Here is a 25,468-nt window from a genome sequence, read left to right on the forward strand (position 1 = left end):
ACTAATCCCTCTTCCAGCCGAATTGGAGAATATGATGTGTTTGGGTTTGAGTTGTGACGCGGGGTTTGGCCAAGGTTGAGTTGGAGAGATTTGTTATCTACAAGGCAGTCAAGAGGTATGAGGATCAGGCAGAGAAGGAGAACTAAGGTCACAAACAGACCAGCCTCTAAACCAGTTAGTCTGCAGGTATAACAAATGAATGGGACTAAGAACAAGATAAAATCGCATCACGGGCCTGTAATTTAGTTTATTGAGAGGGAATTCGAAAAGTTTTGCAAAGATTGAACCGGTCAGTGAAAGTGTCTGTCTAAGAACTGGAAATGAATACCGGCTGAAATGTAAACGGTTGGTATTGAATTAGTGACAGCAAATCAATTATTTTAAGGGAAGTGTTGGTGTAGTTATTTCAGACAAAACTTCATCATCCCTTCCAGGATAAGTTGCATTTTTTTATTGTTCGGAACTTTGTGGATATCTACATGGAGCCGTTGTAGTTGGTCACTATCTTTGTCTGTTTCACGGCCCGTTCCCCGGGCAGCAACAGACCTTTTCCTGTCTCGATGTGTCCACAGAAACAGCAGGAGCCAATATATTGTGGACTGGTGCCCTCTGCTGGCTGCACGTGAGACGTACAAAGAGGTAACTTCTTTGGGGACCGATTGAAGGATACATTATCTTTCACAATTGTGTTCACAGTGACAGAGATTTAATACTCAGCCAAAGATGACACACATTGTTTGCTTTAAACCTACCATATCAGTGGCCTGATGTTCTGCTGGAAATGAATATGGAATGAATCCAAACTTATAATTAGTCCCAGAGACTGAAAGTTATATAATGAATCCCACACACACAGAATCAGAGAAAAATTCTCAAGTACATTTTCAGTGCCAGATGCTGAAAGATACAGGCTGGTCACTGCACTCACTCACAATAGTTGAATCTGAGTGATACTAAAGAAATATAACAAACCAATTGTACCACTGAGAGATTGAGAAAGAGTCCAAGCATCACATAGAGTAACAGATGCTGACGGATACAAATGGAATACCACACACTAACACACATACACAATAAGCTCCACTTTCACATACAATACCAATGATTGGAAAACTCCAATTGAATCTCACATTGTTTTATAATACCAAAGATTGACAGATGTAAAATTAATCCCACTGTCAGATACAGAATGAATTTCATGCTCACAAACAGAAAGAAGTGATGAAAGAAACATATGATTCCCACACTTACTTTACAATATCACAGATACAGAGTGCCATTGACAGATCTGTATTGAATCTTATGCTCACACACGTTACGAGAGTCTGACATGTATGTACCGGATACAGAGTGGATACTACACTCAAAATCCTGACTTGGAAATATATCACTGTAACTTCACTGTCACTGGGTCAAAATCCTGGAACTCCCTTCCGAATAGTACTGGGGATGTGCCTACACCACATGCACTGCAGAGGTTGAAGAAGGTATCTCACCACCACCTTCTCAAGGGCAAAAAAGGATGGACAATAACTGCTGGCCTAGCCAGCGAAGCTAACGCCACATGAATGAATTTAAAAAGGGCACCAAAGACTTCAAATTCAGAATGATTTCCATGTTCACATACAGTAGTACTGACTGATAGGATTAAACACACACACACCATTAAGAAATTCAGAATGAGTCCCAAACTCATTTGCATTACCAGAAAGTTATTGAGAACAAAACACTTCCACACCTACAGTTCTACTTTAAAAAGTGTCCCGACGCTCATACAGTACCAGAAAATGCAATGTGCCTTCTGAATATGACACAGGTATATTGTACCAGAGAATGAGAGACACAGAATGACTGCAGCACTCACTTTCAGTAGCAGAAGCTGACTGATAGAGCAAAATCCTTCCACACATACAGTTCCACTGACAGTTTCAGAATGTAACCCACCTCTCTCAGTATCAGAAAATGAAAGATAGGAATGGAATATAACACAAATATAATGTACAAGAGAGTGACTGTTACAGAATAAATCCAAACATACTGGCAGTTCCACTGACAACGTCTCCACACTCACATACAGTAACCAAAACTGACAACTTCAGAATGTCTCTCAGTTTCACACAGTACCAGTGAGTGACATAGATATTGAATCCCACGTTCACAATACGGGCCAGAAAAGGGCAATGAAGAATGTATCTCACTCTCAAATACAAAACAACGGTCTGACGGTTTCAGCACAACATTATAACTTCTGCTTGGTACAATAAAATATTATGAAATGTCATCTCCACCGTTAGTAATTCCAAATACCTCCCTTCGCCGTCCAATAAAATGTGAACGGTTCTTGTCTGTTCTGTCGCTCTCTGAGTGTGCTGACATCTACTGGCCAGAGCTGAGAAGTGCAACAGAGCTGAACTTTTTTTTATTAATTCAATGGATATGAGATTCGCTGGCTCGGCCAGCATTTATTGTCCATTACTAAGTGAAGGTGGTGGTGAGCTGCCTTCCTGGTCCGCTGCAGTCCCTGTGGTGTGAGGGAGGGAGTTCCAGGATTTTGATACAATGACATTAACTGTGTGTGTTGCAGAAACAGCTCAATATGAGGAATTAGTGATGGGATGTGATAGGGTGGACATAGAGGTGTCAACAATCAATTCAAAGAGAATTCGATATTATCTTGTTATCCCACTGAGTTGGTAGAATTTGGAACTGGCTGTCATATTGAGCAGTCAAGACGATTAGCACAGCTGTATTTCAGGGAAAGTAAGATAAGCATAGGAAAGTGAATAGATTTCATGGAAAAACAGGTAATATTACATAAAGTAAACTGGGTTGAAGATCGTTAGAAATAATGTACCAATGTGTCCAAATGGCCCAATGAAGCATATTCTTGGTAGAATGAATACCGATTTTCAAAGTACCTCAGAGACTCACAGATATATAATGAATCCTGCACTCACATAGTGTACCAGAGACAGAGCAATGCAGAGTGAATCCTACACTCACACACATCCCCAGAGACTGACCAATACATAAGGAATCCCACACTCACATAGTGCACCAGAGACAGAGCAATGCAGAGTGAATCCTACACTCACACACATCCCCAGAGACTGACCAATACATAATGAATCCCACACTCACATAGTGCACCAGAGACAGAGCAATGCAGAGTGAATCCTACACTCACACACATCCCCAGAGGCTGACAAATGCCTAATGAATCCCGCACTCACATAGTTTTCCAGAGAGAGCAATGCAGAATGAATCACACATCCCCAGAGGCTGACAAATACATCATGAATCAGACACTCAAATCCTTTACCAGGGATTGAGCGATACAGAATGTATCCAGCACTTATACACATCGAATCTTAGAACAATTACACCACAGAGAAAGCCCATTCTGCCCTTTGTGTCTCTGGTGGTTCTCTGCCAGGGAAACTCAACTGGTCCTGATCCCCAGCCCTATCACCACAACGTGGCAACTCTTTTCTCTTCAGGTTTGTATCCAATTCCCCTTTAACAACTCCGAGTTTACCATGTCTCTTCCACACTCTCAAGCAGTGAATTGCAGATCCTAATGACTCACTGTGTAAAAATAGTTTTCCTCATGTCACCATTGGTTGTTTTGCCAAACACTTTAAATCTGTGCCCTCTGCCAACAGGAACAGTTTCTCGCTATCTACTCTGCCTTGGACACCTTGTAACCACAACTCCCCCAATCTACCCATGTAACTAAAGCCCTTCATCCTCACAACCATTATCATAAAGCTTTTCTGCACAGTCTCTAAAACCTTCCCAAATTTCCAAAAGATTCGTGCCAGGAACTGAATTGATAAAAGTGTCTGTGTCGGATCCACTGCCTACACAGACAATTCGTTTCGAGAGAGATTCTAAATTTAATAATATTTAAATGTTTGTTAGATATTGCCATGTGCAGCGAAAATCCTGCACACATAAGTACAAGGGCCAGGCAGACATATAATTCACTCCACAGTAACATAATGGAAATACAAAAGCTACATTCTGTGAATGCTGGAAATCTGAAATAAGCACAGAAAATGCTGGGAATTCACAGCAGATCTGGCATCATCTGTGGAGAGAAACAAAGTTAATGTTTCAGGTCGTGGCATTTCACCAGAACTGGGAAAAGTTTGAATTGTAATTACATTGATATAGGTGTAATGGGGGAGGGTGGGAAACAAATAAAAGGGGAAGATAGGGTAGAAGATGGGAGGCATTCAATGGCAAAAATGTTGGTGGGGCAGAACCAAAGAGAGCAGCAATGGGACAAGTAAAGAAATAAAAGATGTGCCTAAAGGAGGTATGAATGGCAGAATAATGAACAGCTGACACCCGAGACTAAAACAAGAAAAACAAGGCACATGCAAACAAAACAAAGTCATTGGGGATAAGGGGGTGGACATCATGATCTAAAAGTTCTGAATTCAATGTTGAGTTCAGAGGCTCTAAAGTTCTAACTGAAAAGATGAGGTGTTGTTCCTGGAGCTTGTGTTGAGCTTCTTTGGAACATTTCAGCAGACCGAGGATAGAGATATCAGCAGGAGAGCAAGATGGAGACTGAAGATTGCAGGTCATTGAAAGTTTGGGATCATGCTTCCGAACTGAAGAGAGGGGCAGTTTCTGTCTTTCTTTTAGTAACATAATGCATCTCACACTCAAGCACCATATCACAGTTTAACATGTACAAAGACCACCTCATGCACTCATACAGTACGAAGGCCCAATTCAGGTTGAGTCTCAAACTCACAAAGTATCTCAGAGGTTGATAGATACAAAGTGAATACAACAGACACACTCAGGAGCACAGACTGACAGATATCGAATGTATCCCACACTCAAACACAGTAGCAGAGACTTCCAGAACCTGCACTATTTTGTTTTTGTACTGACAGATATAAAATATGTCACACAGTCAAACCAGAGACTGACATTTAAAGAATGAACCCAAAATTCACACACAGCATCAGACTGAGATTTACAGAAAGATACAACACAGTCACACACATACATGAGATGGAACCCACACTCACATGCAATAATATTGATAAAATGCACAGTGAATCTTGTATCCATGTATCGCACCAAGAGACAAAGATCCAGAATTACCACCAAACTCACAAATACTAACAGAAAACAACAGACACAAAATTATTCCCACTCTCAAATAGGTTATCATGAACTGATGAAGAATTAATCCCACACTCTCACACAATATCAGAGACTGACAGTTCTCGAATAAGTCCAACATTCATGTGTGACACCAGAGACTGATAGTTAAAGAATGATTCCACCCATCCCCCACGCACATACACTACCTCTGAGAGATACATTGAATCTCAGATGCACAAGTAGTACAGAGACCATCCGATGAAATAAGAGCTCCCCAATCAATTCCAATTCTGGGGATAGATAAGTGCAGAGTGAATTCTGCCCTCACATAGACCGCCAGAGACTGAAAGATGCTGAATGAATTTGACACTCTCAAAAGGTTCCAGAGACTGAAGGGAAGGAATTTAACCCCACACTCACATACGACACCAGAGACAGAGCAGCACAGGATGTTTTCAACGCTGATATAGAGTACCAGAGACTTAGAAATATCAAATGAATACTACTTTGTCGTACAGTGCCAGAGACTGTCCAATATTAAATTATACTATACTCACATAGATTGTGGGAGACAGAGCGACACAGTCTGAATCCTACTATCCTCACAATACCACTGAGTGAAACAGAGTGAATTCTAAATTCACACAAAGTATCAGAGTCTGAGAACTGAATTATTTTGCCAACACTCACAGGGAATACCAGAGACATTCAGATACAGAATTAATCCCACTTTCATTGACAGTAACGGGGACTGAGAGATACAGAATGATTCCCACATTAACATTCAGTAACAATGATTGATGCAGAATTAATCCCTTCACCTGATTGTCACACTAGAACAGGGAACTTCTTAACACAACATAAGACATCTTAACACGATAGACAACATCGTGAGACCAGGAATAAAGCATTTGCTCAACAAAAAACGTCATCACAGAACAGCAGAGAATATCTTCACACAATAGATGATACTTTTGCAGATCAGGGAACATTTTAATAGAACAGAGGATGCTTTTTCACAAGATGAATCATATTTACACAAACGGAAACACATTTGCACGACAGGGAAGCATTTTACACAACAACAAAGAACATTTCTCAACAGCACAGCAGGAAAAATATGTTTAAAAAGGGAAGCACTTCAAACCATCATACAACAGTAGATGTATATGGGCATGGAGCAGAGTGGTGCAGTGGAAGCATGCTGGGCCCATAACCCAGAGGTCAATGGATTGAAACCATCCTCTGCAATTTGCGTTGTCATCAATAGCAAAGAAGCATTTTCTGCTACCCACAATCATGCCTATTATTTACATCAGTGTCTTGCTTCCAGCACTAAAATTCAATCTTCAACAAATCTCTAGTATGGTGTTTATTCATAGACGGACACAAGCTGTAAATCCTGCAAACAAATCCCAGCCAATTGTTGCCGGAGTTCACCGGTAACGGTTATTGGCTTAGTACAAAGAGGAGAAGAGTCAATTCTCTCTTCACTCTAAATTCGCTTTATTCACGTTGTTAGATCTTATTCATATAGCTTATACGTCTGGTTAGATATACACATGCAGTTTGCACCAGGTGCTGCTGTCTTATACACAAACTAGGATCTAAACGCACACCCACTAGGTTTCTCTGACACTCCCTGAGTGGTTACAGAATATAAAAGCTAATACCCGAAAAGGAGAGCTGTCGCTGGCCAGGCGTTCCGTTCTCTCTCTCTTTCGACACCATCTCTACGTTGCTGACGTAGGTTCTTCCATTTCCGCGATGGTTGTTCTCCGGAGTCTTCGCTGGCACCACGCCCGAGATTCTCCACTCTTATACTGAATCTTATCTCTTCAAGCTGTGCTGTCTCTCTCCCGTTGGTTCAGGCTTGCTTGCCTAGTCTGTGGCATCTTCTCATTGGCTCTGTCCCAAGGACTTAGGTAGCATTACCTCATTACTCCTTTTCTAAACAAGGACTTGTGTCTTATCACGTTCTCTTTGTTTTTCAAGAAACTCAGCTAATTCAAACCCGCTCCAGCCAGCTCAGGCCAGTGACTGGACTCAGGTTACTTCAGGTCAAAAGTTGATTTGCCTGTGTCAGCAGTTCGGCTGCAGCCCCTGGACAATACATTGCTTTCCCCGTTCCCTCAGCCCATTGACCCCAAGTAACTAGCACAGGCGCAATGGCCTCAGTGGCCACTTCTTATTCACTATCACCATATGATTATCTGAATAGAAAAAGCTGGAAACAATACATTGAAGGTCATATTTTTTATGTTAAGTCACGGGATGTGGGCTTCGCTGGCTGGGCTGGCATTTATTACCCATCTCGAGTTGCCCTTGAGAAGGTGATGGTGGGCTGACATCTTGAACCGCTGAGGTCCATGTGGTGTAGGTACACCCACACTGCTGTTAGGAAGGAAGTTCCAGGGTTTTGACCCAGTGATAGTGAAGGAACGGCCGATATATTTCAGAGGGGAGCTTAGTTGCAGATTTTCCGATCATATGGACACCCTGCAGTAATCCACCATGTATATTTGAACAGCAGCGTTCTCCCTGTGACATGAACCACCGAGAAGAACAAAACTCTCAGCATAGCGGAGACAGCAAATAGACAGTTCATCATTATCTGGACAGGAATCGTCATCCACTCTTACTAACTGGCTTAAACAATGGAATTCCATCCTCATTATTAATAATATTAACAATAATAGTGAAGTTTCATTCCTTCGGGCTTGCATTAGGTACAGATTACACCAAATTATTATTTGAGTGTCTCTGATTGTTTCCTGTCTTGTTTTACCAGTTAATAGCTGATGGGAATTTAACATGCTCAGTTTACCACTCATTACGTCCTTATTGGCCTTACTTGAGGTGATAACCAGCATGTATGTGACCTTTCTGCTCGAACTGAATGTCTGTCTTGAACATATTGCGGTCGCTCATTGCCAGATGCTCATTCACTATCATATTGTTAAGTCATTCTAAATTCCAGTGAGTCTAGATCCAACCTGATCAACCCTTCCTCATTAGAAAACCCCCTCAGTTGAGGGAATATCCCAGTCACCTTGCTGGGGAACTATCTTCAATACAAGTATATCCATCCTCCAGTAAGCAGATCAAATCAGCACCCATTATTCTAGGTGTGGTCTCGCCAATGCCCTGTACAGTTGCAGCACAACCTCTCTACTTTTCAATTCCACTCCCCTTGTGAAATAGACCAATATTCCACATGCTTTCCTAGTTATTTCCTGCATCTGCATGCTAATTTTGCAGTCAGCATAAATGGTTTTGAATTCTATTTTCATCTTCATTGCATTTGAAACTCGCTTTGATTTTCCTTTTTTCAGCACCTGTCAGGTTCCTGTATCTGAGTCCCATCCTTCCCCAAGCCGCCGGGGGGTGAGGAGCTTCTCATTGCTGCATTGCTCTGTTTGCTCAAATCAACAAGGACCCAATTCCCACCCGACCTGTTCCTCACACGAAGGTGATGAGAGTGTAAGATCTGAGCGACGTGAAGTATCCAATTGGAGAGTTACATCCTGGCGACAGGAATCTCTCTCCACAGCTGCTTTCAGACCTGCTGAATATTCCCCGCATTTCCTGTTTCTGATTTGTGCTTCGTTACAGGAGTTATTTATTTATACTGACAAGTCGGCTTTTCTGTGATCTTCTCACAGGCGAGTTCGCAATTCACATGCTTTAAATCCGTCCATTTTCACACACATCATCCTCCGAAATGTCTTTCAAACCCTCCCTCCCCCGCATCACCAACCCACACACCACGACCCCCACCCCTGTCCCCCGCCGCCCACTAACACCTCAGGTAGTCTCAGCGTTTCTTAGGAGTTCGCAAAGACAAGGGGATCACAGAGTCTGACAGAGAATATAAGCGTTTAATCCACACCCACACACAGTAGCACTCAGTGATAATGAGTAGATTACACAGTCACAGACTCACACATACACTCGCATACACAGATATGTACAGAAACACAAACACAGAGCCATTGGGAGATTCAGAATGAGGAGATTCAGGAACTCGCTTACAATACCAAACGCAGAATAAATGCCGCACTCATTTACAGTACCGGGAGCTGACTGTCGGAACAGAATCAATTGTGCACGGACAGTTCCACTGATAGACTCAACAAGTGACCCAAACCTCATAGAGTATCAGAAAATGCGAGATACAAATGGAATATGACGATGATATATTGTATCAGAGAATGACCGATACAGAAATCTGGTCCTGTTACTGGACTAGTTATCCAGAGGCCCCGTTAATGCTCTAAGTCCATGGGTTCAAATCCCACCACAGCGACTGGGGGAATTTGAATGTAGTTAATAAATCTGGAATATAAAGAGTGTCTTATTGATAGTGGCCATGAAACTATCACTGATGGTCACAAAAAGACACCTGGTTCACTAATGCCCTTTAGGGGAGGAAAGCTGCCAACCTTACCCGGTCTGGCTACGCAGGAATCTAGGCCAACAGCAAAGTGGTTGACTCTTATCTGCCCTCTGACAGCACAGTGGGTGTACGTACATCACAAGGGCTGCAGCGGTTCAAGAATTCAGCTCAGCACTACGTTCTGAATGGCATTGAGCGATGGGCAATAACTGCTGGCCTAGCCTGCGGTGACCACATCCCGTGAATGAATAAAAAAAACCCTACGAATCAGACATAGACCGTTTATGCAAACTCTCTGTTTTCTGACAGCCAGCCAATCTTCTATCCATGCTTATATGTTACCCCCAACACCGTGACCGCTTTTTTCCATCCGCAATAGCATTTGATGAGGCACCCTGTCAAATACCTTCTGGAAATACAGGTTCAGTATGCCGACAAGCTCCCATTCATCCACAGCACATGTTGTTCACTCAAAGGACTTTTCATTAATTGGTTAAACATGATTCCCTTTTTAAAAAACCATGCTGAAACTTCATGATTAACTAGACAATGCGTATTTGATGCCTGGGTCCATGACACTATGGGTAGGACTGAGCAACCCGCAGTACTTGTGGAGACAAGGTCACATCTTCACATCGTGTTATGTGGCACTAACACTGTGCTAAATGGGATCAATATTGAACGGATCTAGGAAATCAAAACTGGTCATCCATGAGGTGCTGAGGCCCATCATTGTATTCGACCATAACTGGTAAACTCATGGTCTGGCATATCATCACTCCAACATTCCCATCAAGCAGGGGAATCATCCTCTATACCGAGGGTATGCCTAAGAATAAGAATTTACCACAGATATTCAGATACCGAATTAATCCCACTTTTCCCAATAGTAATGGGGCCTGATAGGCACAGAGTGATTCCCACATTGACGTTCAGTACCACTGACTGACACAGAATTAATCCCACCCTCACATACAGTACCAGACACTGACCCATAAAGAAGGAATCCTGCTCTCACAAACTGTTCCAGAGTCTGAAATGCAGAATGAATCCTACACTCACAAACACTACCTGTGACTGACAGATACAGAACAAATCTCATTCAGGTACAGTAGCAGAGTTTGATAGATACGTCATGTATCCCACAATCACATTTACTGCCAGAGATTAAGTGGTGATGATGACAGTAATCCCATTGTGGTTTAACCAGAGTTTTACACAAGAACCTGAACATCTGGGTTTTTTTTTTCTTTCACGAGACGTGGGCGTCTCTGGCGAGGCAGCAGGTGTGTCCTGTTCACAAAAACAAGAGGGCAAATCTAACCCGGCCAATTACCGCCACATTAGTCTACTCCCGATAAAAACAGTGATGAAAGGAGTCTTCGGCAGGGTCATCAAACAACTCTAACTCAACAATAACCTGTTCTTTGATGCTTAGTTTGGGATCCACCAGGGCCATTCAGCCCCTGACTGCACTGCGGCCTTGGCCCAAACATGGACAAAAGAGCTGAACTCAACGGGCGAGATGACAGCGACTGCCCTTGACATCAAAGCAGCATCTGACAGGGAACATCATGACTCCAGGAAGGAAATATTTTCCCACAGAAAACATCCTCACAGCACAACAGAGAACAGAAAACATCTTTACACAACAAGACAGACCTTTACAGAACAGAGAAAACTTTTGCACAAGACGGATCATATTTACACAGGCGGGGTCACATTTGCACAACAGGGATACATTTTACACAAACACAGTGAAGATCTGTCAGCGGCAGAGTCACAGTTCCACGACAGAAAGAACAGTTGTACAGCAGAGAGCACAGTTACACAACAGGAAATACAATGAAAAACAGGGCCTATCTTTATGCAGCACACAATACCTGCAAAGAAATTCTGACTTGCAGCTCCATGCTGGTTGTGAATTCCCCCTGAACAAAATTGTTGAACCACATAAAGGCCCATTTTCTCCTCAGTGAAACTCCTAGAATACAGTTTAAATGCAGTCAAATAAAAACCAAGCTGTGGGGTTACCAGCTCTGTCAGTTCTTTCAGACAATATTACAACAGAATTCACCAGCCAGCAACCTGAACCCACCAGCATGGGGTTACCTGAATTGCTGCTTTGGGATAATTTCAGAGTCAGATTACATAGGCAAACATGTGGAAGGTCTGTATTTATTTTCCCCATTTGTGCAGCGTGAATCAATTCTGAATAGTAACGACCCGGATTCTCAAACCTGCTCCCGATTTCAGTAAATCGCACCTTCCAGAGCACAGCTCTTCATTGTTTTCCTTATGCAGCCCACATATTGGACCAAAAGCCACAAACGATGATGTTTGGCTGGGGATTGAACCCCCCACTTGTCGCAAACCAATTCAACAAAAATCCCTAATTAAGGATCACACTCCTAGACCAAAGAGCGAGCGGAGATGACCCACTTAAATGAATATAGATGTTGATTGCCATCAAAGTGTTTCTGTCACCCTTTTACATTGCTATAGTGAAAAGAGAACAATGAACAATTCCAACTCAGCTCCGGCCGTAATACGGGGAGTGAAACAGATTTCATGTTTCAGGTCAATGGCCTTTCATCAACACTGGGGAAAGTGAGAATTGTAATACGTTTTAGGCCAGTGAAAGGAAGGAGAACAGCAAAACGGATAGCGGGTGATCTTTTGAAAGGCAGGAGAGTTAAAATGAGAATAGGGTTTGTGCTGCATGTCCAGAGAGAGATAAATATAAGCTTCTCGTGCAGTAACAGCGCAGGATGAGGTCATTCCGTCCGTCGCGCCCTTGAAAACTCTCTGGTCAATCTGGACCTCTGGAAAGTGCCCAATTGAAAGATGCGGTGCTGTTCCTCGAGAGTGTCCTGCGCTTCATTGGCACATTGCTGGAGGCCGAGGACTGAGTGATCTGCGTAAGAGCCAGGTCGCCAGTCATTTTATTTCACCACCTTGACTCTATGAATGTGTTGGTTAGAGTTCCTGCTAATTTTTGGACGACTTTGGTATCAATTCTGTCACCAGAAAATGCCGCTATGGAACATCTGTTCAAAGTTACTGCAACTCCTACACTTACTGCTGTAAGAAACTGCCACTGAGACACTTTGCTGCCTGGTTTGGAAACACTCAGCTCATTTCAAAGTTACCTGGATCTGCACCTAAAGTGTTGCAACCTGCAAAGCTCCGTGTTGTAAGGTGGGATTGGAATGGGCAGCTAGATTTTATGTGTTTTTTTCCAGCCGGGGCAGACACAATGGGCGGAATGGCCCCCGGTCTATGCCCTAAATTTCTTATTGTTCTATGAGACCAGGAAGAAAATATTTTCCACAGAACTCATCTTCACAGGCCAGCAGAGATCATCTTCACACAAGAGTAAACACTTTTACAAAACATGTGGCGCTTTTACACAGCCGGGAACATATTTGCAAAACAGGGAAGCATTTTACACAGCCACAGTGAAGGTCTGTCACAGTTCCACGACAGAGAGAACAGTTGTACAGCAGAAAGCACAGTTACACAACAGGAAATCTATTTTAAAAAGGGCCGATCTTCATGCAACTGCAAACACCTTTTCTCATAAATGATCAGTTTCTCCATTTCAGTTTCTTCCTGGTTTGACAGGCACTTTTTTGTGCCTGTCTTTGTGTGCCCTGGTCGTGTCTTACTGCTTCTCTGTGTGTCTTCCGCTCTGTGCTCTGTTCCCGGTGGTGTGAAGTGGGGTTGTGCAGCCAGGCTGAGCTCACCAACAGATGTCCTTTAAAAATAAATGAACAAGTGAATGGTTGCTTGGCTCCCAGGCAGCATTAATATTAATTTGAAGCTCCTGCTTCAAAGCAGAGTGGCGCAGCGGAAGCGTGCTAGGCTCATAACCCACAAGTCGATGGATCGAAACCCTCCTCTGCTGTCCAGGTTGCCATACGGACGGAAAAGAAGGATTTGAACTTCGATACAAAAACTCGGAGCCTTCATTACAGGAAATTTATATCAGCTTTATACTTCCAGTAAGCATTTCAATCTGCAACCAAACACTCAAGTTGCTTCCATTCGCACATGGACACAAGCAATAATTGTTGCAAAAATACACCAGCCCTGGGGGATCTCTCCTTTCTCTCAGCCCATTGTCCGAATGGACTTCCCCCGTTCTCTGTCGCTACATGATTATCTGAAAGAGGAAAAAAAGCCCGTGAATTAAAGAACTGATGGTTGGTGCAAGGATCGCAGTAAATACAGCAACTCGCGGGCAGCCTCGGAATGTGTGGGTTCTTCAGTGCAGTCAGGACCATTTACAGCCCAAGCACCCAAGGACATACCCCACTGAGAGCTAAGAATGGAGTGGCGCTTATCAAGGACAGAGATGCAATCCGGCTCATTGGAAAGGGGACCTTCTCCGATTTCCTCAACCGAGACTCAGTCCTCGACATGAGTGCCCTCGACCACATTCCACAGCATGTTACCCGCCACCAGCTCAGCACAATCCCAGCCCGACATGAGGTTGGAAAGGCCATCCGACAGCTAAGAACCACCAAGGCCGCCGGCAAAGGTGGAATCCCTGCCGAAACACTAAAATAGGGTGGAGAACTATTCTTAAAGAAAATACAGGACCTCATCTCCATCATCTGGAAGGAGAGCATACCAGGGTATCTCTGAGATGCCTAATTATGACTATCTTCAGAAAAGGAGACCAGACTGACTGCGGTAACTATAGAGGGGAATCTCTGCTGTCCACCACAGGGAAAGTCGTTACAAGAGTCCTCCTCAATTACCTTCTCTCCATGGCTGAAGAACTCCTGCCAGAGTCACAATGCGGATTCTGTCCATCAAACAGAACATTGAAAATGATCTTCACAGGAAGACAAGCCTAAGAAAATGCAGCGAGCAGCAGCAACCTCTTTTCATGGTCTTCTTTGACCCCACAAAGGCCTTCAACTCTATCAACTGGGAGGGACTGTGGAGCATCCTCCTGGAATTTTTCTGCCCTCAGAAAAAAGTCACCCCCCCTCCGCCTGCTGCAGGATGACATGCAAACCGTGATCCTTACCAAGGGATCTGCTGCAGACCCACACTAGTGCAAACTGGGGTCAAGCAAGTCTGTGTCATCACACCAAATCTCTTATCCACCTCCATCACTGCAACACCCCACCCCATCTCCATGAAGCTCCTCGTCGGGGTGGAGCTACTCTACAGGACGAGCAGGAAACACCTCAACCTACGTCACCTCCATTCCAGAACCGAGATCACCCCAGCCTGTCATCGAACTGCAGCGCGCTGACGACACTTGTGTCTGCGCAAACTCAGAGACAGAGCTCCAAACTATCATTGACACATTCACAGAGCCGTGTGATAGGAAGGGCTTTAGGCTACAAATGTGTTATTTGGAGAGGTGTTACAGAGAATGAGATATAAACACACACAGTTGAAAGTGATGGACTTTTTAGCAGGGCAGGAAGAGAGTGTTGCAGGAATTTCGATACGAGCTTCGAAATCAGAAAACATTCCCTTTGTTTTAAAGAGCCGAGAGACTGAGGGTTCCAAATGCAGAAATCTCCAAATTGAGTGAACAGGCTACTTTTTTTCAAGGTGAAATCAATCTGAATAAGTCATTTATACTTTACATCGACAGCAATCTGCCTGTTAAATCATGTGTAATTGAAGTTGATTTTGGTTTGTTTGTTAAAACAAAGTAAGAAGTAAAAACATAAGAAGCGAAATCTTGTCTTTTGGTTTTCTCATTGAGGTCATTGGGTAAATTTGATTCTATAGGTTCCCACGGAGACCTGAACAAAAGGCACGCTGGTTCCTGGGCTTTATAAATAGAAGTATCGAGCAGAAAAACAAAACAGCAATGGAGAATCGTTATAAACACTGAAATCAAAAGAGGAAATGTTAGAAAAACTCAGCAGGTCAGGCAGCATCTGTGGAGAGAGAAACAGAGTTATCATTTCGAGTCTAATATGACTCTTTTCCGGATACTCTCTTTCCCTCTCCACAGATGCTGCCAGACTGGCTGAGTGTTTCCATTCCCTGTTTTCATTTCAGGTTTCTAGCATCCGAGCTACGTCCTTTTAATCCATTCATGGATGTGGGCGTCGCTGGCTAGGCCTGCATTTATCGCCCATCCCTAATTGCCCTTGAGATGGAGATTGTGAGTTGTCTTCTTGAACCGCTGCAGCTTTATAAAATAATGGTTGGGCCAGGAGCAGGGCATTGTGTCCAACAATGATCATCACACTTTAGAAAGATGTGGCGACATTAGAGAGTGCGCAGGAAACATTGGGAAGAAATTATTTCTCTGAGAAACTTCAGTTGCCCATGATCACTGCCGTATGCTCGAAACATTTATCTCTAAATCCCTGTTTAATGCCATCCCCTACTTTATCAATACTGCTTGGAGTCATATATACATCTCCCACTAATGTTTTCCGCCCTTCGTTGCTTCTTAGCTCTACACAGATTGATTCTACATCTAGATTTTATGAACCAATATCCTCTCTCAATATTGCACTGATTTCATCGTTAAAGAAAAATGCCATGCCACCTCCTTTTCCATTTTGCCTGTCTTCCCTAAATATTGAAAACCATTGGATATTCAGTACCCAGAATTGGTCACCCTACATCCACGTCTCTATTCTCGTAATCATGTTGTGCCCGTTTACATCTATTTGCAGTGTCAATTCATCCACCTTATTCCCAATGCTCCGTGCATTCAGATACAGTGCATTTAGACTTCTCTTTTTACAAATATTTCTTTGTATTATGGCCTTATTTTGATGGACAGCACCTCCAATACAGCAGCGCTCCCTCAGTAATGTACTGGAGTGTCAGTCTTACTTGTTACACACAAATTCTGGTGTGGGATTTGAAGACATATCCTTGTGTTTCAAAGCCGAGTGCGACCAAGTCAGCCCCAGTCAAAGTGTTTAAGAAATCGTCCAATCCACAGCTACATGACTAGGACAACTATGATGTCATCCTCTGGCAGGTCACATGACAGCTGGAGCCACAAGGCATCAGATTTGTGACTGGATTCAAACCCAAAATCCTGTCTCAATGATTTTTCAAATAAAGCTGTCAGCTGCTTGAAAATGCAGCAGTGAAACTTCCTTCTTGACCATGAGGAGAGCTAGGGAGACAGGAGAAAAACTAAATCCTTTAATACAACAGTTCAAAAACCATCAAGATTGAAATCCTGAGAGGAAAAGTCAAGTTATTATTGAGAACTCTGCTGAGAGAACTTCTCTGGACAGCAGAGGAATCAGGTGAAGAACAGAGTAAATCGACACCAGTGAACAAGTCAACATCAAAATGGATCAACTCTTGTCAAGATCAATGAGTAAAAGCTGAGAGCTCCGTGCATCATCAGTTCATCAAGTGGAGATATTGTCTGGATAAAGCATTCTCTTTAGAACAAGATTTATTGAACTTAGTGGAATAGATGCATCATTGCAGAACATGCAAGTTACACTGTGATAAAGAAAGTGGGACAATTAAATTGCAAACGAGAAATTGAGTGACCTCTGAGCTCAAACACAGAGAGAGTGAATTGTAGAGTGAAGACTTTAAAACATGGATTTGTTGACAGCGGGGATTAGGTGCATCGTATGCTCTGTTGGACCTCCAAAGCAGGCTGATGGTAAATGTCAGATTCATAAAACATTAGAGAAACAAGCGCGATAAATAAAGTACAGCAGAGAACCGATAAAAAAGGAAATTAGAGCAGCAGACAGTGAGTGCATGAGGAAGGATTAGAAGGTAACACAAGAGAAAACAACGCAGACCTTTAACAAAAAATGGAGAGTCACTGAAAGGGTCGGCTGGTTAGGAGATCATGTGGAGGCAGAGGGCTGAGGTGCTCAATGAGAACATTACATCTGTCAGCACGAAACAGAGGATGCTGCTAATGCCACAGTAAAGGAGGAGCTGGTGGAGAAACTGGATAGGATGAAAATAGATAAAGAAGAGGCAGTTAAAAGGTTGGCAGCTCTCACAGCAGAAAAGTCACCTGATCCGGATGCCATACATCCTGGATTACTGAGGGAAGGGTGGAAATAGTGGAGACTTAAGCCACAATCTTTTCATCTTTCCTTGGATATGGGAGTGATGCCAGAGAACTGAAGGTTGTTAATGTTACATCTGTGTTTAAAATAGAGAGAGATAAACCCAGTACCAGTTAGTCAAATGGTAGTGATGGGGACACGTTTAGAGACAATAATCCAGTATAAAATTCATTGTCACTTCGTAGAACATGGGTTGATAAATGACAGCCAGTACAGATTGATGAACTGAAAATCATGACTGAAATACTTAATGGTGTTTGATGAAGTTTCAGAGAACATTGACCAGGGGAGTGAGTTTGATGATGTGAGCCTGGACTTCCAAAGTGGGATTAAATGGGCAGTGGCAGCATGGATATAAAATTGAATAAGGGGCAGAAAGGATAATGTAGAGGTGAGCGGTTGTTTTCAGAGTGGAGGGATTTAGGCAGAACCAATGCTCTGTCACGTCAGGCGGCTGTTCTATTCCCATTCTCAGAGCTCTTTTAAAATTTAATAAATTCCAGACAATATCTAAGTTTGCTGATGGCACTAGGTTAGGTGACATGGTTAGTAGTGTAGGTGGGAGCAGCAAGTTTCAAAGGATCATTGACAGATTCAGTGAGTGAACAAAAACTGTGGCCGATGGTGTTCAATATGGGGATGTGTGAGGTCACCCATCTTGGAGCAAAGAAAGATCAGAGAATTTCCTAAACAGTCAGAAACTTGGGACTGTGGAGGAGCTGAGGGTGAGTGAGAGTGAGAGCTGAGTGAGACTGGAGGGTGGATAAAGAGCAGCGGCAGAGCAGCCCGAGAGCAGCAGTGAGAGAGAGGGAGAGAAGAGTGAGAGCGGTGGGGGGGATAAAGAGCTGTGAGGGAGGGGTTGGAGCAAACCGGCCATGTTTATAATAAATAGTCAAAGCATGATATCAGGGGAAAGAAGGGAGCTGGTTGGTTTCTGCAGATTTCTCTAAATTAGGCTTTGATTTAAACTAGGAGCTGGAAAATTAAACATTTCAATCAGGGTAAGTGTGACAGTCAGTGTAAGTGTAATAAGAGTATTAGTGCAGAGCAGGTCAAGAGATATTAAATACAATTTAGAGTTTAAACAAGGTACTCATTCGATTCTATAAGAAGGAATAGAGGTTTGTTTTCGATCACGGATGGGCAGCTGAGACCTGTTGCTTGCAGTTCCTGACCCATTTGGGAACCTCAGGCCTTGGGGGCTACATGTGTAGGAAGTCCCTGCAGCTGCTCGAGTTCGAGCTCAGGATTTCCGAAGTTGAGGGGCAGCTGGAGTCACTGCGGAGCATCGGGGAGGATGAGAGTTTCCTGGATCGTACGTTCCAGGTGGTGAACACCCCAAAGGGAGTGTGTTCAGGGTAGTAGATGGGCGGCCATCACAAGAGTAGGAAGAGGCAGGAAATGCAGGAGACCTTGGGGTCTGTGCCACCCATTGACTCAGAGACGTTTACAGCACAGAAGGACGCCAGTCGGCCCATCGTGTAAGCGCGGGTCAACAAAGATCTGACGACACTAATTTCATTTTCTAGCGCTTGGCCCATAGCCCTGGAGGCTATGGCAACGCAAGTGAATATCCAAATACTTCTTAAATTTATGAGAGTTTCTGACTGAACCACCTTTCAGGCAGTGAGTTCCGGACTCCCACCACCCACTGAGTGAAAAATATTCTCCTCAACTCCCCTCTTAACCTTCTACCTCTTCCATTAAATCTATGTCACCTGGTTATTGACCCCTCTACTAATGGAAAAAGTGCCTTCCTATCCACCCAGTCTGTGCCCCTCACAATCTTATTTACCTCTATCAGGTCCCCTCTCAATCTTTGCTGCTCCAAAGAAAACAGCCTCAGCCTATCCAATCTTTACTCATAGCTCAGAACATCCAGCCCAGGCAGCATCCTGGTAAATCTCCTCTGACCCTCTCCAGTACAATCACATCCTTCCTATAATGTGGTGACCCGAACTGCACTCAGTACTCCAGTTGTGGCTGAGACAGTGTTTTATACAGTTCCAGCATAACCTCCCCGCTCTTGTATTCTATGCCTCAGCTAATAAAGGCAAGTCAGCAGTGGCGCAGTGGTAATGCTTTGGGGACCCGGGTTCGAATCCCATCAGGGCAAGTCTAATGATGACCATGAAACCATTGTCGATCGTCGTAAAAACCCATCTGGTTCACTAATGCCCTTTAGGGAAGGAAACCTGCCATCCTTACCTGGTCCAGACCCACAGCAATGTGGGTGACTCTGAAATGCCTCCTGAACAAGGGAAATTAGGAATGGGCAACAAATGCCCTGCCCTGCGGCCTTCAGGGATCTGTGGACATGCACACTAAGGTCCCTCTGATCTTCAGTACTTTCCAAGGTCCTACAATTCAGTGTCATCCCTTACCTTGTTAGCCTTCCCCAAGTGCATTACCTCACACTTATCCAGGTTGAATTCCATTTGCCACTGCTCTGTCCACCTGACCAGTCCATTGATATCCTCCTGCAGATTACGGCTATCCTCCTCACTATTTACCACCAGGCCAATTCTCGTGTCATCCGCACACTTCTTGATCATACCCCCTACATTTAAGTCCAAATCATTAAGTACACCACAAACAGCAAGGGCCCCAGCACTGAGCCCTGTGGAACCCCACTGGAAACAAACTTCCTGCCACAGAAACATCCCTCTACCATCACCCTCTGCTTCCTGCCTCTCAGCCAATTTTGGATCCAATGTGCCACTCTGCCATGGATCACTTGTGCACTCACTTTCTTGACCAGTCTGCCATGGGGGACCTTAAAAAAAAGCCTAACTAAAGCCCATGTAGACCACATCAAATGTATAATCATCATCAACACTCCTGGTTAACTCCTCAAAAAATTTGATCAAATTTGTCAAACACGATCTTCCCTTAACAAATCCATGCTGACTATCCCTGATTAATCCGAGTCTCTCGAAGTGCAGATATATTCTGTCCCTCAGAGTTCTTTCTCAGGACTTCCCCACCACTGAGGTTAGACTGACAGGCCTGTAATTTCCTGATCTATCCCTTCCTCCCTTTTTTAATAATGGGACATTAGCTGTCTCCCAGTCCTCTGGTACCTCCCCTGTGGCCAGAGCAGATTTGAAAATTCCTGCCAAATCCCCTGATATCGCTTCCCTCGCCTCCCTCAACAGGCTGGTATACATCTCATCCAGGCCTGCTGATTATCTACTTTTAGGGCCACTAAACTCTCTAGTACCTCCTCTCTCTCTATGTTAATTTCATCTAATATTTCACAGTCCTTCACCCTGATGTCTTTATCTGCGTTGTCCTTTTCCATTCTGAAGGCCAATGCAATGTATTCTTTGAGAACTTTACCCACGTCTTATGGGTCCACATACAGGTCACCTCTATGGTCCCTAATTGGGCCTACTCTTTCCCTAGTTGTTCTCTTGCTGTTTATATATTTTCAAAAAACCCTTTAGGTTTTCCTTCATTCTACCCACCAATTTTGCTCATGCATTTTCTTAGCTTCCCTAATTTCCTTATTAAGTTCCCCTTGCACTTTTTATACTCCTCTAGCACTCAGCCTTATTGAGCCCTCGGTATCTGTCATAACCTCTTTTTTCCTTAATCCTAACCTTCATGTCCCTTGACATCCAGGGTTCTCTGGACTTGGTCCTCCTCTTTGTCTTTACAGGAACATACTTGCCCTGTACTCTCGCTATTTCCTCCTTGAATGCCTCCCACTGCTCTGACACAGTTTTATCTGCAAGGAGCTGCTCCCAGTCCACTTGGGCCAAATCGTACCTCATCTTCGTAAAATTAGCCCTTCCCCAGTTTAGAACTTTTATTCTTGGCCCAACCTTATCCTTTTCTATAACTCTACTGAATCAAACTGAGTTATGGTCACAATCTCCAAAATGCTCCCCTACTGATCTGCCTTCCACCAGCCTGGGCTCATTTCCCAATATTAGGTCCAGAACTGCCTGCTCCCTTGTTGGGCTTTCTACGCACTGGCTAAAAACGTTCTCCTGGTTGCAACTTAAGAATTTTGCTCCCTCCCTACCTTGCACACTGAAACTATCCCAGTTATGTTTGGGTAGTTAAAATCCCCGACTATTACTGCCTTATTATTCTTCCACATCTCTGAAATTTAATTACATATTTCATCCTCTATCTCCCTCTCTCTCACCCAACAGCATGTTTGCCCCTTCTGTGTTTTTTAATTCTACTCATATGGCCTCATTTGATGACCCTTCCATGATATCATCCCTCCTCACTGCTATAATTGATTCCTTGATCAATACCCCCTTCCTCTTCTATCCACCTACACCCCCGTCTCCCCCTATCATGTCTGAATACATTATAACCAGGAATGTTGAGCTGCCCTTCTTTCAGCCAGGTCTCGGTCATAGCTATGATATCATTCTCCCACATGCCAATTTGTGCCCTCAGATCATCTGTCTTATTCCTCAGGCTCCTTGCATGAAAATACATTCCACTTAGCCTTGCTAAACTCACTTCTTTCAGAAGTGGCCTATGTTTCCTCTGCCTTTCAGACTCACTTACTAGTGTTTTAACTTCTCATTCCATCTCAGCTTCTCTCCCTTCTGAACAACTTTTCAGGATCCCATCCCCCTAACAATTTAGTTTAAATCCACCCCAACAGCATTAGCAAACCTCCCCGTGAGGATGCTGCTCCCGCTCCTGTTCAGATGGAACCTGTCCAACTTGTACAGGTCCCAACTACCCCAGAAACGGTCCCAATGTCCCAGGAATCTAAAGCCCTCCCACCTGCACCATCTCTCCAGCCACGCATTCATCTGCTCTATCCTTATGCTCCTATACTCACTCCTGTGTGGCACCCGGGGTAATCCGGAGATTACCACCTTTGAAGTTTTGCTTTTCAATTTCCCACCTAATTCCCTAAAGTCTGCTTGCAGGCCCTCATTTCTCTTTCTTCCTATGTTATTGGTCCCAACATGAGCCATGGCCTCTGACCGATCACCCTCCCCCCTTCAGAATGTCCTGCAGCTGTTCCGTGACATCCTTAACCCTGTACCTGGGATGCAACATACCAACCAGGAGTTACGCCTATTGCCACAGAAGCGCCTGTTTACTCCCCTCACTAATGACTCCCTTCCCACTATTGCCACTGTCCTCCCCCACTGAGCAGCTGGACCACCCACAGTGCCATGGCCTTGGCTCTGGTTGGCCTCCTCAGAGGAACCGTCACTCTCCATGACCGAAAAACAGTTTGCAAGTGTGGTGCACTCGGGGATTCCCTCACTACCTGCCTGGTCCCCTTCTTCTGTCTGGTGGTCACCCATTCCCTCTCTGCCTGCACCTCCTTCAGCTGCAGGGTGACCACGTCCTGAAACGTGCTATTCATGAGCCTCTGAGCCTCATGGATGCACCGTAGTGCCCCCATCTGCCGCTCAAGCTGCTAAACCAGGAGCTCGAGTTCCTCCAGTCGGAGGCACCTCCTGCACACATGGTCATCCAGAGCGCCGGGAGAGTCTAGGATTTCCCACATAGCGCAGGATGTGCAAATCACAGCACTGAGCTCCCCAGGCATAACTTAACTAAATCGAATATGGACACTTGCTTTTATTTTACCCTTACTCCTACTTGAGTCTCGCTGCTTTAACCTCTCTCTCCCGAAGTCTTGCTTGTTTAACCTCTCCCTCCGGAAGGGTCTGTGTTTTAACCTCTCTGTCCCAAAGTCTCTGTTTTAACCTCTCTCCCGAAGTCTCTGTTTTAACCTCTCTCTCCCGAAGTCTCTGTTTTAACCTCTCTCCCGAAGTCTCTGTTTTAACCTCTCTCCCGAAGTCTCTGTTTTAACATCTCTCCCGAAGTCTCTGTTTTAACCTCTCTCTCCCGAAGTCTCTGTTTTAACCTCTCTCCCGAAGTCTCTGTTTTAACATCTCTCCCGAAGTCTCTGTTTTAACCTCTGTCTCCCGAAGTCTCTGTTTTAACCTCTGTCTCCCGAAGTCTCTGTTTTAACCTCTGTCTCCCGAAGTCTCTGTTTTAACCTCTCTCTCGAAGTCTCTGTTTAACCTCTCTCTCCCGAAGTCTTTGTTTTAACCTCTCTCCCGAAGTCTCTGTTTTAACCTCTCTCTCCCGAAGTCTCTGTTTTAACCTCTCTCCCGAAGTCTCTGTTTTAACCTCTCTCCCGAAGTCTCTGTTTTAACCTCTCTCCCGAAGTCTCTGTTTTAACCTCTCTCTCCCGAAGTCTCTGTTTTAACCTCTCTCCCGAAGTCTCTGTTTTAACCTGTCTCTCCCGAAGTCTCTGTTTTAACCTGTCTCTCCCGAAGTCTCTGTTTTAACCTCTCTCCCGAAGTCTCTGTTTTAACCTCTCTCTCCCGAAGTCTCGCTGTTTTAACCTCTCTCCCGAAGTCTCCCTGTTTTAACCTCCCACCCGAAGTCTGTTTTAACCTTTCTCTCTCCCGAAGTCTGTCTGTGTTAAGCTCTCTCTCCCGAAGTTTCGCTGTTTTAACCTTTCTCTCCCGAAGTCTCTGTTTTAAATTTTCTCTCTCCCGAACTCTCTGTTTTAACCTTTCTCTCTCCCGAAATCTGTTTTAACCTCTCTCTCCATCCTGAAGTCTCTATTTTAGCCTCACTCTCCCAAAGTCTCACTGTTTTAACCTCTCTGCTCCCGAACTCTTGCTGTTTTAGCCTCTTCCTCCCGAAGTCCCTCTATTTTAACCTCTATCTCCCACAGTCACTGTTCTCACTGTCAAACTGGTACTCAGAATTGCAGACTGCTGGGAATGGTGACACCCTGAAGGAGTGCAGTCCAGACCATGGCATCAATGGGCAAGAAACTGCACAGGTTGGAACAGCAAAGAGTAGAAACGCAGTCATTATTGGAGATTTCATAGTCAGGCGGACAGACAGGCTTTTCTGTTCCACATGGTGTGTTGTCTCCTTGGGGCCAGGGTAAAGGACATCATGGGGAGGGTGCAGATTATTCCGCAGGGGGAAGGGAGTGAGCCAGAGTATCAATGACACAGCGGGGACAGGTATTGAGGTCACTCGGTCAGAATTTCAGCAGCTCAGGAGGTCGTTAAAATGTAGGATGTCGAAGGGAGTAATCTCTGGATTACTGCCAGTGCCACGTGATAGTGAGAGTAGAAATGTAGGAAGAAATAGGGAGCATCAATACATGGCTTGAGGCCAGTGCAGGAGGTGGGAGAGCCTTTAGATTCTTGGGACATTGGGGCCAGTTCTGTGACAGGAAACACCTATTCGAAAGGAACAGGTTGTACCTTAACAAGACTGGGACCAATGCCCTCATGGGGAGGGTCATTCATATGGTTGGGGGGGATTTGTACTGAACTGGCAGGGGGTGAGCCCCAGTATATAGAAGTAGAAAAGAGGAATAACTAGAAAAGGAAGTAGAACCATATAAGATATGAGTAGATGAAGAAGGAATCTAAGAGGAATACAAGGACAGGTTTACAATGTATGTGCGTAATCGCACAAAGAGCGGTGAATAAAGCTGGTGAGCTAGAAGCACAAAGAGCCATGTGGGAAAATGATGTGGGGGCAATGATGGAAACGTGGTTTAAAAATGGTGAGGATCGGGTTCATATTCAAGGCTACAAAGTGTTCAGAAAAGAGAGAGAGGGAAAAAAATGGAGTTGTGGTGAGAGAGATAGAGGAACAAATACGCAGGGAAATCACAGAGATGTATAAGAACTATAGAGCAGTGATATCTGGGGATTTTGGAAATGTGTTTAGGAGAACTTCTTCGACCAGGATGTTCTCAGTCCAGTTAGGAAGGAGGCATTGCTGGATCTGGTGCTGGGGAAGGAGGTGGGCCAAGGTTGGCCACGTGAACCAAGTGTCTGTGGGTGGACCCTTGGGTAAGAGTGATTGGAAGGGAGCGAACTTCAATGGGAGG

The 25,468-nt window shown here is 44.2% G+C and overlaps 1 long non-coding RNA gene across 1 annotated transcript in view; it reads right to left on the reverse strand.

Moving 5' to 3' along the window:
- Positions 1-12,876: 12,876 nt before the first annotated feature.
- LOC144670482 (uncharacterized) overlaps positions 12,877-25,468 on the reverse strand; it is an 84,846-nt gene continuing 72,254 nt past the window's right edge. Inside the window, exon 2 of the long non-coding RNA XR_013573887.1 lies at positions 12,877-13,292. This is a non-coding gene — a long non-coding RNA (uncharacterized LOC144670482). The remainder of the gene's footprint in view (positions 13,293-25,468) is intronic.

Source organism: Cetorhinus maximus, chromosome 31, assembly GCF_964194155.1.
Source record: "Cetorhinus maximus chromosome 31, sCetMax3.hap1.1, whole genome shotgun sequence".
Lineage (NCBI taxonomy): Eukaryota > Metazoa > Chordata > Chondrichthyes > Lamniformes > Cetorhinidae > Cetorhinus > Cetorhinus maximus.